General features: G+C 42.1%; 1 long non-coding RNA gene across 2 annotated transcripts in view; it reads right to left on the bottom strand.

The window, feature by feature from the left end:
* Positions 1 to 14,507: 14,507 nt before the first annotated feature.
* Positions 14,508 to 15,843, bottom strand: part of LOC144218324 (uncharacterized) — a 70,453-nt gene continuing 69,117 nt past the window's right edge. For both annotated transcript variants that reach the window (XR_013331112.1, XR_013331111.1), the window contains exon 3: positions 14,508 to 15,193. This is a non-coding gene — a long non-coding RNA (uncharacterized LOC144218324). The remainder of the gene's footprint in view (positions 15,194 to 15,843) is intronic.

Below are 15,843 nucleotides of genomic sequence, written 5' to 3'. Positions count from 1 at the left end.
TTTTTTACAATTTGGGAATGTGTAGTTGTGTTGGCTTACTATTCTGTGTAACAAATAACCATAATGTCTTAGTGTTTAACATCAGCCATTATTTAACTTGCACATCTGTAGGGCATCTGGGAGTCAGCTGATCAAGGCCAGACCCTACAAGGTGATGGAAATAGGGTACTTCAGCTGGATTGGCTCTGCTCCACATGTCTTTTGTCTTCCTCCTAGGACCAGAGGGCTAACTCAGATGTGTTCTCCTCATAGCAATGGCGGAATATAAAAAAGAAAGTAGAAACCCGTAAGGCCTCTTAAAAATGGGGACCTGACACACTATCACTTCCACCTCTTTCTATTGACCGAAGCAAATTGCATGGCCCAACCGAAAGTCAAGGGACAGGGAAATATACTCCATCCTTTCAGCTGGGGAAACTACCAAGTCACACGGCAAACAGCATGGATTCAGGAAAGAGTGAACAATGGAGACTAAAGTGCAATCTGCCACAGTGGCCAATGCATCTGAGCCAAAACATGAGCTTCGGTCTAAGATCTCATATTTCTCATCGTTCCCTTAAGTACCACAGAATGTTGACACAACTGATATTTTTAGTATCACTGCTATGTTCATCAGAGACTGTGAGAGCTTCTTCAATAGAACTTGATTTATAAAGTAGCACAATGGAAATAGAGACTATTTAGGGGGAAAGCCTTAGGCCTTCTGGAACCAAATCAGGATGATTGTCAGAGCACTGAAGAGCAATTGGTGTCATTCCAGACTCAGGTGACAAATAATAATGACAGGCACTTTTTGTTGAGCATCTTCTATGTTCTAGGCCATTTATATGTAGCCTTTTATTGACGGCCTCACCACAAACCTTCAAGGTATTATTATCACCACTTTCATAGGAAGACACTGGGGCTCTCAAAGATTAAAGAAATTGCCCAATATTACATGAGGTTTTTTATATATCTATTTGTTTTTGGGAGAGTGCAAGTGAGGGGGGCAGAGGATCTGAAGTGGGTTCTACACTGACAGTCTGAGAGCAGAGAGCTTGATGTGGGGCTCAAACTCACAAACTGGGAGATCATGACCTGAGCTGAAGTCAGACCCTTAACTGACTGCACCACCCAAGTACCACGCATAGTTTTTACCTGGAAAAGATGAATTTCAAACTTATCTTGGCTCTAATCCCAATATCTATATTATATCCAATACCTCCCATGAGATGAGGTTTAAGAATTCTCTTACTGCCTGTAATACATACATAGATACATACATACATACATACATACAAATTCACCATGTAATGAAGTGAGGAGAATAATTTCCAAGAAATGTAGCTAAGTGAACAAAGCAAGTTGCAAAACATATTACATAATACACTGCTCGGGGGCGGGGTGGGGGGGCCTGAGTGGCTCAGTCAGGTAAGCTACGGACTCTGGTTTCAGCTCAGGTTCAAGCCCCACGTGAGGCTCCATGCTGATGACGCAGAGCCTGCTTGGGATTCTCTGTGTATGTGTCTCTCTCTGCTCCTCCCCAACTCGCACTGTCTCTATCTCTCTCAAAATAAATAAATAAAAACTTTTTAAAAATGCAATGCCTTTGAGGTTTAAAAATAGGCAAGAGGTTGGGGCGCCTGGGTGGCTCAGTCGGTTAAGTGACCGACTTCGGCTCAGGTCATGATCTCACGGTTTGTGGGTTCGAGCCCCACGTAGGGCTCTGTGCTGACAGCTAGCTCAGAGCCTCGAGCCTGTTTCAGATTCTGTGTCTCCCTCTCTCTCTCTGACCCTCCCCTGCTCATACTGTCTCTCTCTCTCAGAAATGAAAAAAAATATATAGGCAAGAGGTGAAGATAGGAAGGAAGAGAATAAAAGTCCATGTCGGTATTTTTTTATCTATATATTAAGAAACTCTAGAACAATACACAGGAAACCAAGGACAGTGACTACCTATGAGAAAGTGGAATGGAGACAAAGATGGGAGAGAGAATTTCATGGCTTATCTATTGATACCTTCTTGTTTGTTTGTTTGTTTGTTTGAATGATGTGAAGTTAGACCTACTCATAAAATTAAATTTGAAGATAAAGAAACAAATATTAGGCCAGGCCCCTATTACTGGAAATGAGACAGAAAGGTGAGATAAAGTTTTGAGGAGTTTTGCATAACCATCTCCAAATCTCCATTAAAAGGGCAGCAATTTGAAGGGGTGTATAAGATCCAAATGGCCCTCTGTCCACTGTCAGACTATTATTTGAACAAGGTAAGGTATTACATAGACAACCTCATCTAGAAACACTGCTCTGGGGATAGTGGCCTAGAGTTATTAAGGGGAAAATTGATGTCATCCCTCTGTACCAGCAGATGTTGACTGCTTCTGGCTATATTTAGCACCAGATTGTATAGCCATTTCATTTGCTGCCTTGAATCCTTTTGCCCTGCACTGTGGCAAATTCTCAGTTCTTTTTCTTCCTCCTACAGAATTCTTTTTGCTAGATGCCCAAGCTTGAATTTTCTTTCATTGAACTATGATTATCAATTCTCCTATTTATAACTCCTTGTTACCAATTCGTTTGAATTATATTTCTTGAAGTGGTGAATTTTTTTGCCATTTATAGATCATTTTAAACATTTCTTAAGTGTGGAGTTTGGCTATAAAATAAAGTGAACATTTCTAACACAGTATGCATATGTATGTGTGCATGTATATGATATATAACACAGTATCTATGTATGATATATAACACAGTAGATATACATCATATAAATGATGTATAGCACAGGGTATATGTATATATAATATATATCACATATATGTGATATATAAAACAGTATAGATAGATAGATACATAGATACATAGATATATATCTCAAAGTAGTAATTCAGGGGGTAATACCCATAACCATTTAGGAGATTATACTCAGAATTCTGTTTCCTTTGCCAGGAAGTCAGGAAAATGGTAATACTCTTGCCAAGCTCATCTTCAAGCCTCAAGTCAGGGATGATCTCCCTCTGACAGACTTTAGAATCCTCAGGTGTTCATTCCCTATAATCCCACAGCTTTTAATCATGGAGGATTATATTTTCCAAAGATGGTTGCAACAGCATTTCTCATCCACATCTCCAAACCCATTCAATAACATTGACATTTCTTCCATTAAGAGAGGCTCTATATTCCCCCTCCCTGAATCTGAGCACGCTTGTAACTAAGAGCAAAAGAGATGTTATTGACTTGCAGAGCTAAATCTTAAAAATATTGCAGTTTCTTCCTGATTCTCTTTAGAAGTCACTCTTGGAGCCCAGCTGGGAAGCACCAGCAGCCACAGGGAAAGGCCATGCGTAGGTGGTCTGGCCAACAATCCCAGCTAAGGTCTCAGACATTAATTGGTCAGTATCCACTACCACACACGTGACTGAGCAAGCCTTCAGATGATTTTAGCCCTCAACCATCAATTCACCCGCAGCCTTCAAGCCTTCCCAACCGATACTCATTGTTCAGTGCCAGACATGATGATTGAAACAAGGCACCTATGCCTGTCCAGAACTCCTGGCCCACTTAATAAGATGTTTGCTGTTTTATGCCACTAAGTTCAGGGTAGTTTTTAGTGCAGCCATAGTATCTGAAATAGATTTTTATACCTGGAAGTAGGGTGCTGCCATAATAAAACCCAAAAATTGCGGCATTGACCTTAGGACTGGTGGGTGGTGGAAACCAATAAAACTTTGAGGAGCCCATTGGTGAGAGGTTAAAGGAACTTAATTAAGATATGTCATTGAAAGCTGAAATAAAGGAGATCCTTGTTATTTATAGACAGAGAGTTTAGCAACACTGTCATAGTAACATGGAAAATAGGAATATACCTAATGAACTCAATGATCTGGGTCAGTAGATTTCTAGGCATAAAATTGAAAGTGGCACCTGGAGTCTTTTTGCTTCCAATAAATAAAATGTAGAAAAGAAATTAATGAATGAAATGTTAAATACAAAGGAGCCAGAACTTACTAGGTTCAAATACAAAACTGCTTCTCATTCCCAGTGTCTTCAGCCAGCAATTATTCTTAAATTAAGAGGGAACTCAAGCCAAAGATCAGATCCAAGGTGAGACTTTAAGATCATTTGTTAAAGTCTCATAGAATCTTTCAAACAGGCAACAGGCCTCCTAAGGATCTTAAGAGCATGCTTCACAGATCTCTATGAAAGAATATATCTTCTAAGAACTATAAGAACATTACCCCATGGTCTCAAAGGAAGCCCTTGAGAGAGCTCTTATCTAAGAGGATTTCATGGGTATGGCTCTTGTCCAATGGAGTAAATAGACACACAGAAAACCTGCAAAGTTTTTTTTTTAAATATTTTTATTTATTTCTAGGAGAGAGAGAGAGACAGCGTGAGCAGGAGAGGGTCAGAGAGAGAGGGAGACACAGACTCTGAAATAGGCTCCAGGCTCTGAGCTGGCAGTCAGCACAGAGCCCGACGCGGGGCTCGAACCCACGCACCGCGAGATCATGACCTAAGCGAAAGTCGGACACTTAACCGACTAAGCCACCCCGGTGCCCCATGCAAAGTTTTTTAAAGAATTAGATCATATATGATTTAAAAGAACATAGCCAGGAGGCCTTTGACCTTTGAATTTCTATCGGCAGGACATCAGCTGAGAAAATCACTCAGTGGCAAACACCTGTGGTTTCTTATAGACAAGGAGGATAGCTTAGAGGCTGGAGCTAAGAGCCAAGAGAACAACTCCCAAGCAGTAGGACTGGGCCTTAATTAAGGAGCAAATAAAATGTGCACAGATCAATTTCAAAATTGTTATGGACCAGTAACTGCTGTGTACTACTCATTTTTCTCCTTTTCAAATAGAAGTTCTCTAACAGTTATCTAACGTTTGTCCCACAAATGTATATTGGACGGAGAAGGGGAGAGATGGATAATCTGTTTCTCTAATTCACTTGTGTTCAGAGGAACCACATAAAAGGAGCTGCATACACACTGCATCAGTTTTAGTGATGAGATCATGGACTTCAAACTGATGCCATGTGGGGATGACATTTGGAAGGCATGAGTGTAACACATAAGGGAGAAATATGAATTATTGTAGACTGTGACAGACTGGATTTTCCAACTCCTCATGTTTTCACAATATGACATTGAAATTCCTCCCATTGAAAATGGTGTTTATGTTCCCTCTCCTTGAATCTGGAGTTGAGTGGGGCTTGTAAATGATTCTATGTGACTTCCAAAGCTTTGGTATAAAAGACTACGCAGCCTCAGGCTGGTTCTCTTTGGGTAGTTTGCTCTTGAAACCCAGACACCATGCTGTGAGAGAATTCAAGTAGTCACATGGAGAAGCCACATATAGGTGGCCCCAGCTGAGGTCCCAGCCGACAACCAGCATCAATCACAGGGTGTGTGATTAAGTTACCCTTACAGATCCCAGCTGTTGAGTCACCCCAGCCTTTCAGTCTATCCAGCTGAGGCCCAGACACCATGGAACAGAGATAAGCTATTGCTTCTGTGCCCTTTTATGGATTCATGACCCACAAAAATCCGCAAGCATAGTGATATGATTGTTGTTTTATGTCACTAAGATTGGGGTGATATGATATGCAGCAGTAAAACTGGAACACCTATGAAGTCACTGCCAAGTGCAGTAATCAAGCCTTATACTCTGGAGATATCTTTAGATCTCAGTCCCAGGTTCATCCTTTACCAGCTGTGTGATTGTGGGCAAGTCTCCTGGATAATTATTATGGCCTCATAAGTCAGTCATAAGGATTCATGGGATAGCACACATAAAGTACAATGCAAAGTATGTACACTGCACTCACTATTGAAATTATCTGGTTTTTGTCTGTCTCTTCCGCTCGACCATAAGTTCCTTGCCACCAGAAACTATATCCTGTTCGTCTATGTAGCTTACAGCCTAGCCCATTTCACTCAATAGATTATTTTAAATCTCAAGTAATAGAATGCATCCCAAAGTATCTTGTTAAGTGGCAAAGTGTTATGAAAGTGTACAGTATAATTACATCTAAATAACTCCATTCTCAATTCATATCCACAGCACTTAATATGGGGTCAAGCATCCTTATATATATTGTCCAAAGTCATCTTCTTTGCAACATAACAAATATTATTTTCATTTTACAAGTGAGAAGCTAAGACTCAAAAAGTTAAGGACTAGTTTGGCGTCACCGATGGGAGCTCAGATTGAGTCATGTCCCCCCCACACACCCATAGCACTTCTCTCAGCACCACATTTACACGGCTGGACTCTATTGTCTTCTCTCAGGGCCCATCCTTCACACTTCTGGACAAGTGGCCAAAAGTCATATGGAGATCACCCAAGTAAATAAAGATTTAGTTTCTTTCTCTCCAAAACCAGACATGACAACATGGTAATAAGACGGTTTCTTGCAAACTTTAGACACACTTCCAAAATAAAAGTTAGAACGATGTTTTTAACAATTTTGGATTAAATATGCGAAGGTGAAGAAACACTTATATCCATGTATTACTTTCGAGTCAAGCTTCCTATTTTCATACTTCCATAGTGCTCCCTGTAACTATCACACATGGCCAAAAGGGAATACAAAGCTTTGGAAAGATACTTTACAATCTACCCCAGCAGCTTCGAAGAAGCCCTCAGTGAAGGGCACTGAGGAAAATGCAAGGAAAATACCTTGAACAACTTGTTGACTCATTTCATATTCAGCGAATGGTACTGCTACCGCCTTAAGTGGTGAATCCATCAAGAAAAGAATATATAAAATATATTCTAAATTGCAGTTTATGGAGGAGGGAGGAGAGGGAGATTTCAGACACTTTAAGTAGGGTTTCTTCACACTGCTTTCATCTTGAAAACTATTTATATAAAAGAAAGCCTAAATATTTTTTTTTAGTAATTTGAAGAGAAATATTGTGACTAAATATAAAAAGGCTAGATTTCAAGCTCCCAAAAAGCAATCCCTTCTTTCAGATAAAGTGAGTTTTAATGAGCAAATTTCCATTCATAAAGTGCTAACCTCCAGATGATTCTGTAAAGCTGGAAATAAGATTTTTAAATAGAATGTCCTCATTTTTCATTTATTTAACAAATATTTAGAGAATGGATGCTAATGGCAGGTAGAACCCTGGTTGCTGGGAATGCAGTGATGAGTCCTAGAAACATCATCTCTGCCCTCAGAGACTTTACACTCTAATAGAAAAAACAGGGGAGCCTGGGTGGCTCAGTCGGTTAAGTGTCTGACGTGAGCTCAGGTCATGATCTCACAGTTCATGGGTTCGAGCCCCACATCAGTCTCTGTGCTGACAGCTAGCTCAGAGCCTGAAGCCTGCTTCGAATTGTGTGTCTCCTTCTCTCTCTGGCCCTCCCCTGCTCATGCTGTCTCTATCTCTCTCTCAGAAATAAATAAAACATTTAAAAAATTTAAAAGAAAAAAGAAAAGACAAACTGAGTGGTAATTGCTAAACATGATGAGTGTCATGCAGGAAAAGTAGAGGTGGTAGGGGACAGTATGGTAGGAAGATGTACTCTAAGCTGCAGACAGATCTGGAAGACTTCCCCAAAAAGTGACATTTCAATTCAGATCAGAAGGATGGTATATTATTTCCCAGGGGCTGCCATAACAAAACACCATACACAGGTGGCTTGAGACAACAGCGATTAATTCTCCCACAGTTCTGGAAGCCAGAAGTCCAAAAGTGAAATGTCAACAGAGCCATATTCCCTCTGAGACTCTGAGTAGCATCCTTCCTTGCCTCTCCCTAGCTTCTAGGTGGCCATGAGTCACTAGCTCTTGGCTTGCAGCTGCACCACCCCAATATCTGTCTCAACTGTTACCTGGTCTTCTCCTTGTGTGTCTTTCATGACCTTCTTACATGGACAGTCGTCATATTGGATGAAGGACTCACACTACTTCAATACATCTTCACCTCAACTAAGTACATCTACAATGACCCTATTTCCAAATAAGATCACTTTCTGAGGTATTGGAGGTCAGAACTTCAACATACCTTTTTGGGGAACACAATTCACCCATTGCAGATGGTTAGGAGCTAACTAGGAGAAGATGAGTGAGGCAGAGAGAAAGGCCGGTCAAAGGTCCTATGGCAGGAAGGAGGGTAGCACACTGGAAGAATAGAAAGAAGGCAGGTGACTAATTATCCCACAGTCTCACTTCTTCTTGGCTTATATCTGTGTGCTGATGACAGCTTATCAGAACTGTGATGATTACCTTGATCAGAATCCAGAGAGCAAGATGTGAACCTGATGTTTCTCTGTTTCTGAGTTTCTCGTGGGAAAAGAATCCCTAAGGATGGAACAGGGATCTTCTGGACAATATTTCTCTCCATAGCTATGACTGAAACATGATTAAAAATAGCTTTCCCTGGGGCCCCTGGGTGGCTCAGTCGGTTAAGCATCCGACTTTGGCTCAGGTCATGATCTCACAGTTCGTGGGTTCTAGCCCTGCGTCGGGCTCTTGTGCTGACAGCCAGTTCAGAGCCTGGGGGCTGTTTTGGATTCTGTCTCCCTCTCTCTCTGACCCTTCCCTGCTCGCTCGCTCTCTCTCTCTCTCTCTCTCAGAAATAAATAAAACATTAAAAAAATAGCTTTCCCTTCACTCCTTCAGGTCCTGGAGGATTTCAGATGTAGTGTGAGTCTCAGAATAAATTATTAACCCAAGCCTCAATGAAAGAAAGAAAGAAAGAAAGAAAGAAAGAAAGAAAGAAAGAAAGAAAGAAAGAAAGAAAGAAAGAAAGAAAGAAAAACACCTTGATAGTCTCTTTCACGGTACAAAACTAGCTGGTTCCCAGACAGCTGTATCTACACGAACATTCACCCCTGTTTTTAAGACCAGCCCACATCCTGGTGCTGTGGTCATTTGCTCCTTTGAATCCAGATCAATTCCGTAACCAATTGTGAGACCACAAATCAAGATGCAGTGCTGGTTAGGCGATTCCCATAAACCCATCATCTGCTTACACCGTATAAAGTTGCAGTGGGTCCCCAGGGATAGGGAAATCAGACAGTTTATGCTGAACTAACTGCACAGTGCTAGAGTGTCGAAGAAACCATGGGCCACAGAGTACCTAAGAGCTGAATCCAATTCTTGGTCATTGTCCTGGGGACAGTGGGTGGGCACATATGTGGAAGCACTTTGTTGTTACCCAGACCACAGTTTACTTTGAAACAGGTTCTTCTGAGAAATTATGTGGGACACTGAGGACATCATGTATTCCCAGGTTAGCTTTTCCTGGAATGTTCAACACAAGTAGCTTGAAATCCGTCATGTTCACAAACATTGTTTGACTTCCAGGAGCTAAGGCACAACAGCAGCACTAAGGCTTGTTGTTGACACAAAGTTGAGAACTGAATTGCTCCTGCTGTGCCAGCTTGCTTGTACTTCACAGCCTGGAGAGGGACACTAGCTAATGCAAAACGGAGAGTCACGTTACAATGTTTATCTCCACTAGAACTTTCTCTTACCTTGTTCCCATTGTTTGTGCAAGAGGCAAAAAGACACTCCCAGGTCCATGCATTCTAAACCAGGAGGTTGTCTAGAACTTGCCCTTGCTGGTTAAGAGTGGGTATGGAACAGCCACCGGGCAGAGGCAGTAAGCAAGAGACACAGATGGTATCCCAGAAAGACAAGTGAACTCAGCAGATGTGGGTTTTGTCATGACCCTGCCCACCAGATACTGGTTGATGGTAAGCAGATGACTTGACGTATTCATGACTCGATTCTCCTTTCTCTGCTTGGACATAGCATGTGCCTCCTGTATTTCATGGGGTTATTGAGAAGGTTGAACTGGTTAATTACGGGAAAACGCTTTGCAAATGGTATGGGGCCGTGCGCAATCAAGGTCTGGTCATTGCTTCCTTTACCTCCAGGCATCTCTCTGAAATCTTTCCCCACCCCACCCTCCCTCCCTGACACTCAGGTTTTGCTCTTCCATTTGCCTGGCAGCCAGCTGCTGGAGGCCATCTCAGGGGATGCAAGCACTTCTGGTGTCCCCAAGATAAGCCACAAGATGACTGTCCACTTGTCACATGCCTCCCCCACACTGTTGGACATTATCACCCCCCACCCCCCCTGCATATTCAGTCCCACAGCCATCACCCTGGCTGCACATTGGAATCACTGAGGTAGGGGTGCCTGGGTGGCTCAGTCGGTTAAGTGTCCGACTTCGGCTCAGATCGTGATCTCACGGTTCATGAGTTCAAGCCCTGCGTCCGGCTCTGTGTTAACAGCTCAGAGCCTGCTTTGGATTCTGTGTGTCCCTCTCCCTCTGCCCCTCCCACACTCGCACTCTGTCTGTCTCCCTCTCTTAAGAATAAATAAACACTAAAAAATTTTTTTTAAAAAAGCCTGATCTCTTAAACAAAAAAAAAAAGAATTCCAGAGGTAGTTTTTTGAATTACCAATGCTTGGGCTCCAGCCCAAAAGCTTTAATATAATTGGCCTGTGCTATCAGCCATTCATAGTTTTTAAAGCACTCCTGGCAATTCTAATTGGTAGCCATGATTTTTTTTTAATCACTGTTGTGGAGGCTCACTAACTAAACTCATAATAAAAATAGATATTGGGCATTTACAATGTACCGGGCTTCGTGATAGGTATTTCAGTGTATCATCTCACTTGCTCTTCACAACCACCCTGTGATGTAAGCACTTTTACTGCCCTACCCGCCTTTGCAGAGAGGAAATGAAGGCCACCGACCTCCCATGCCCCACTGCCTGACACTGAATGATGGGACAGGATTTAGACTCAGCCCTGCCCAGCTGCAGACCCAAGCGCGGTGTGCTCCAAGCCCCTATCCCTTCCCCCACTGAAGCTACCGAGTATTTGATAAATGAGTGGGGCAGAATGCTGAAAACTCTGATTTTAATTGGACAAAAGAGAGAAGGTGAAGAAATTCTTCATTCCAGGTGCATCTGAAAACCCAAAAGCTTTCTAAGGCAGCACTGTTAGAGCATTTTTCTTTCTCATATTCTAAGCACACGGTTGACCCTGGAATATATTAAAATTAGGGGGTTAATTTAATTTTGTATTGAATTCCATAGAGCAGCCTTATCTCACTCCCAGATTTCACAGTCTAAAGGCAAGTATCAGTGATGATACTTTAACCAATGATGATGTTTCAAGAAAGGAGAGGGACTGAGGGTCTCCAAATCTGCCCCACTTTTAAGGGAGAGATGCCCTTTTACTCTCTTCTCTACCTCCCCACCAGCCATAGCAAGATGCAATGTGCAATGTGCTCAGACCATTCGCTCTTTTTGTCTGCGTTTGGTCAGAACTTGCTCTCATGAAAATTTTCAGGTTCTGTAGTTTTCTTTTTTTTTAATGTTTTTAATGTTTAATGTTTTTTTAAATGTTTATTTATTTTGAGACAGAGAGTGGGGGGTCGAGGGGACAGAGAGAGGGAGAGAGAATCCCAAGCAGGGTCCTCTGTGTCCTCCCAATGAGAAGCTTGATCCCATGAACTGTGAGATCATGACCTGCACTGAAATTGGGACTCGAGCTTGACTGACTGAACCACCCAGATGTCTCGAGGCTCTACAGTTTTTTATTTGTGCTCACAGAGCCCTAGGGGGGTCTGAGTGTCTCCCTGAGGGTGAGGAGAAGGTAACCTGGAGGAAAAAAAGTAGGGGTGAGCTGGGTCCTGGAGGCTCTCCACCACCACCGATCAGAGCAAATCACCTGTTATTTCGATGACCTACTTAAACTTCATACAAGCTGCGGTTTGAAGAATGGGCTGTCGCTCTGTTGAAAAGAAAGTTTAAAAACCACTGTTCTAGTTAATACGTTGTGATTCAGACTTTATCCGAATTACCAAGTTTCAAAGAATTGAATTACAACAAGATGTGCTTCACCCTACACCCGTACTGAGCCAATTTGGATGATTCAGAAAGTACTGTGAGATTTTATTATGGAAGTGGTGGTCAGTAAGACCTTCTGGTTAATGGAATGATGATAATGGCACTTGCCATTCTTGGCTCTCCCAATACATGATACATACACACAACCAACCCTAAAATTGCTCTTAATGGAACCTGAGGTGCTGCTTAGAGACCAGGCTGGAAGGACAAGTAAGCCTTATGATTTCTCCTGCGTCCAGAAGCCTCAGCCAGCCTTTCTGTCCTCTATAAACATAGCAGATAAGCCGGGACACTCAGTGGCAGCAGTGGACATTGCTACTTTGAGGTAGGCAGTACCATTTTGCCAAATGGCATTGGAAGATTTTTTTCCATGATGTTTAAAGTCGGAATTTTAATAGCATTTTTAAAATGCCATTTTTTTGTCATTTTCTGATTAGAAAAGTAATATTTCAAAAGGTAGCTGGCTTCAGACTGCCTCTGCTCGCTGCTCAGATCTCTGAGACAGAGAGTGACAAAAATTTGTCTTCTAATTAAAAATGGGGAGGAAAGGGGCACCTGGGTGGCTCAGTCTGTTGAGCGTGTGATGCTTGGTTTCGGCTCAGGTCATGATCTCATGGTTCATGGGTTCGAGCCCCGCATCATGGCTCTGCGCTGACAGTACAGAGCCTGCTTGGAATTCTCTTTCTCCTTCTCTCTGTGCCCCTCCCCTGCTCACGCTCACTCTCTCAAAATAAACCATTTTTCAGTGGGGAGAAAAAAATTATAGGAGAAAAACATGAATTACTATTTCAACAAATTAATCCATAGCAAGAAAATGTTTGCTCTTGTTTACAGGGATGAGATTAAACTATATGGATGGTACAAGTAAGACCATTATTTTTATGGCTGCATACAATCGTGTATGACACAGGCAGGCTGTATTTGGCTTCATCGTTCTTCTACTGTTGACCTTTAAGATGGTTTCCACTTTTGAGTTATCATAAATAACATTGTGATGAACATCTCTGAGCATAAATCATGGCCTTCACAGCAAATTATTTCCTCTGGATACGTAACAAGGAGTAGCAATAGTACAGGTTTTCACACTGAATTTTAATGAGATACCTTTCTTGGTCTCCCCCTTCGTTGAGCAATTCCGTGTTCTTTTATCCTTTGTGACCTTTCTTTACTTGGTGCCTTTAGCAATTTCTGGCTATGCCTCTGAGCTTCTGTCCTATTTTATTTTCAAAGATTCTTCTGGGGATTCTATTTTCATTCAGCCGTTTCAGGTGTCCTGGCCATTAGATTTGAGCTCTTAATCAGAAACCGTGCTCTCGGGTAGCTGATGCAATCTCTCAACATCTTACATCCTATTATACCTTGCAAGCTATTCCCTGGGATCTTTCAGTACATAACGTGGATCTTACATTCTCCTCTTCTTCTAATACCCCTGCGTTTTCAAAGCATATATTAAAATAGGTAGAAAACAGCCTTTATCACACAAACCTGTACTTTCTGAACTTTATCTCTTTCCATGGGAAATCCCTTATGCTTTAGAGAGGAAGTATAGCTTTGTATAATTCTTTTAGATCAGAGTTTCACTGGGGAACGTGGCAGAGTTGCTGAAATTTGCACTCATTAGCATCCAAGTTGTAGTTAAACACCTTTCTATATTCAGTGCTTGCGCAACATAGGCCCACAGACCTATACCAGCCATCTCCCTATGGCTAGATTAAATGAAGCCAAATTTTAAAGTCTTTGGAAACACAAAGAGCTTTCAAATACATCCCGGGTTTCAAATATATCCCAGTGTCTTCATGTCTTAATGATTCACATTTTATTTTGGTGCTCTCAGGCTCTGAAGAAATCGGTTTGGAGGGTGTTTATCTGTCACAAAAATCTGATTCAAGGGCCAGTATCCTTCAGGAAGCCTCCAGGGGCATAGCAGCCCCCAGTACCCCATGGCTACCAACATTCCCCACCACAGCCTCCCCACGCCATCCTGCCTTCTATCAAAGCACGGGTTTACCAAATGCAATGTCAGAGACAGCGGACAGTGGACAGAGACAGTGGACCACAATGAACCCCCTCAGTCCGGCATTCACGGAAGGGAGTTCTAGATAAAAATTGATATTTCTCTGCTCTGTGATGTGAACCGCATGACGAGTCTTCCCCATGCATAAACATATCTGATAAGATTACACAGATCATCCCGCCAGGGGAAACTGGGGCAATTTAAAATGCAGCCTTTCTCTTCCTGCTACAAACCCTAAGCATCCATTTTAATGAGAAGACGAACTTGACCAGAGCTGGAATGTGGTCCAAATGCACATGGATGACCGTGGCAGTTGTCAAAATATTGAAATACTTCAGTATCAGTTGGTAAATAACCATGTTTTCATCATGCCCCACCTCTGAAATCAGGCTCCTCCTTAGGGACTCCACCCCTCCCCAGGGCCCAGCAACTAAAGGAGTAACATCTAGCATACCCCCTTCACCCAGCACCACTGGGTATGGTCCAGTCCCACTGATGATCTAGTTCCAGAGTAATAAATATTTTGAATATCATATTCTTGAACCAAACTAATGTGTCAGCTGACCGCAAAAATCATGAAATCTACATTTACCATAGTTTCAGTGAAATGTTTTTAGTCTCGTTTTCATTGTTCAATATACATTTATTAAGCACCTGGTCTGTGCTGAGCAAGGCATAGTCCTGCCCCCAGCAAACTCACAATCTAGTGACAGAAGACACGTAACTAAATAAATAATTTCAATACCATGTAGTAAATGCTAAAGTGGGGCATGTACCGCGGGATATGCAAACTCAGAGGAAAGGGCTTGGGCAGGTTTATAAGATGGTGAAGATGAAGTCTGGGGGCAAGTCTACTTAAGGTGGCTAAATGGGGGTGAGCGCAGTTGCTGTACTGGAAAGGATGATGCAAGTAGACTTAACAGCTGGGGGAGGGCCTAGAGGTCAAAGAGAAGCAGGCAAGTTCAAGGAGCCACAAATAGTTCACTAGGGTAGATGGATGGAACGATAAGAAGTGAATCTGTGGGGTTCGTTAGCCAAAGAATGCCTTGCCTTTTCCATTTCACAGTTGCATTTAAGCTGAGGATGAATTGTACTTGGCCATTTTCATTCCTGGATATGTCACACTACTTGTGGTCCCCAAAGGCTGCTCTGGAAGTCTACCAAGATGTCCTGCACGGCAAAGCCCTCAGCTACAAACAAGAGAACATGCAGGGAGGAGTTGATATACAGCTCCCGCAAGAGACATGGTCCTTGCCAGGACTCTTCCAGGCTAATGGCACCCACATGGTACCTGGCCACTTGGTGAATACCTGTTGAATGAATGAATGAATGAATGAATGAGGAATAAGTTGCAAGGATAGATTTTGAGCCAGAGCTCTCAATAAGTGCCTAAGTGATCATGACAATTCAATAGTCATTGCTTCCATTTAAGAGTGATACTTTTAATATACACATTTTAAAGAGAAAAGACCAACTTCAAAGGGGGAAGACCAAAAGTTAATTGTCTCCATTCTCATTGATTGTTTTTCAAAGCCTGGAATGTGTGATGAGCTTTAAAGTTTGATGCGGAGGGATTCATGAGAGCCCTTTTGTCATTTCATCCTTTCTCTCACTTCCTCCTCTTTTTAAAAAATGTTTAACTTTTTTAATTTTTTAATTCAAGTGAGTTAACATACAGTGTAGTCTTGGCTTCAGGAGTAGAACCCAGTGATTCATCTCTTACATATGACAGCCAGTGCCCATCCTGAAAAGTGCCCTCCTTAATGCCCGTCACCCATTTATCTCAAACTCCCCTCCAGCAACCCTCAGTTTGTTCTCTGTAAGAGTCTCTTATGGGTTGTCTCCCTCTCTGTCTTATCTTATTTTTCCTCCCCTTTCCCAAATTCCACACATGAGTGAAATCATATATCTGTCTTTCTCGACAAACTTATTTCACTTAGCATAATACCCTCTAGTTTCA

The sequence above is a fragment of the Crocuta crocuta genome, unplaced genomic scaffold, assembly GCF_008692635.1.
Source record: "Crocuta crocuta isolate KB4526 unplaced genomic scaffold, BGI_CrCroc_1.0 scaffold39, whole genome shotgun sequence".
Taxonomy (NCBI): domain Eukaryota; kingdom Metazoa; phylum Chordata; class Mammalia; order Carnivora; family Hyaenidae; genus Crocuta; species Crocuta crocuta.
This window is presented reverse-complemented; position numbering and strand designations above follow the sequence as displayed.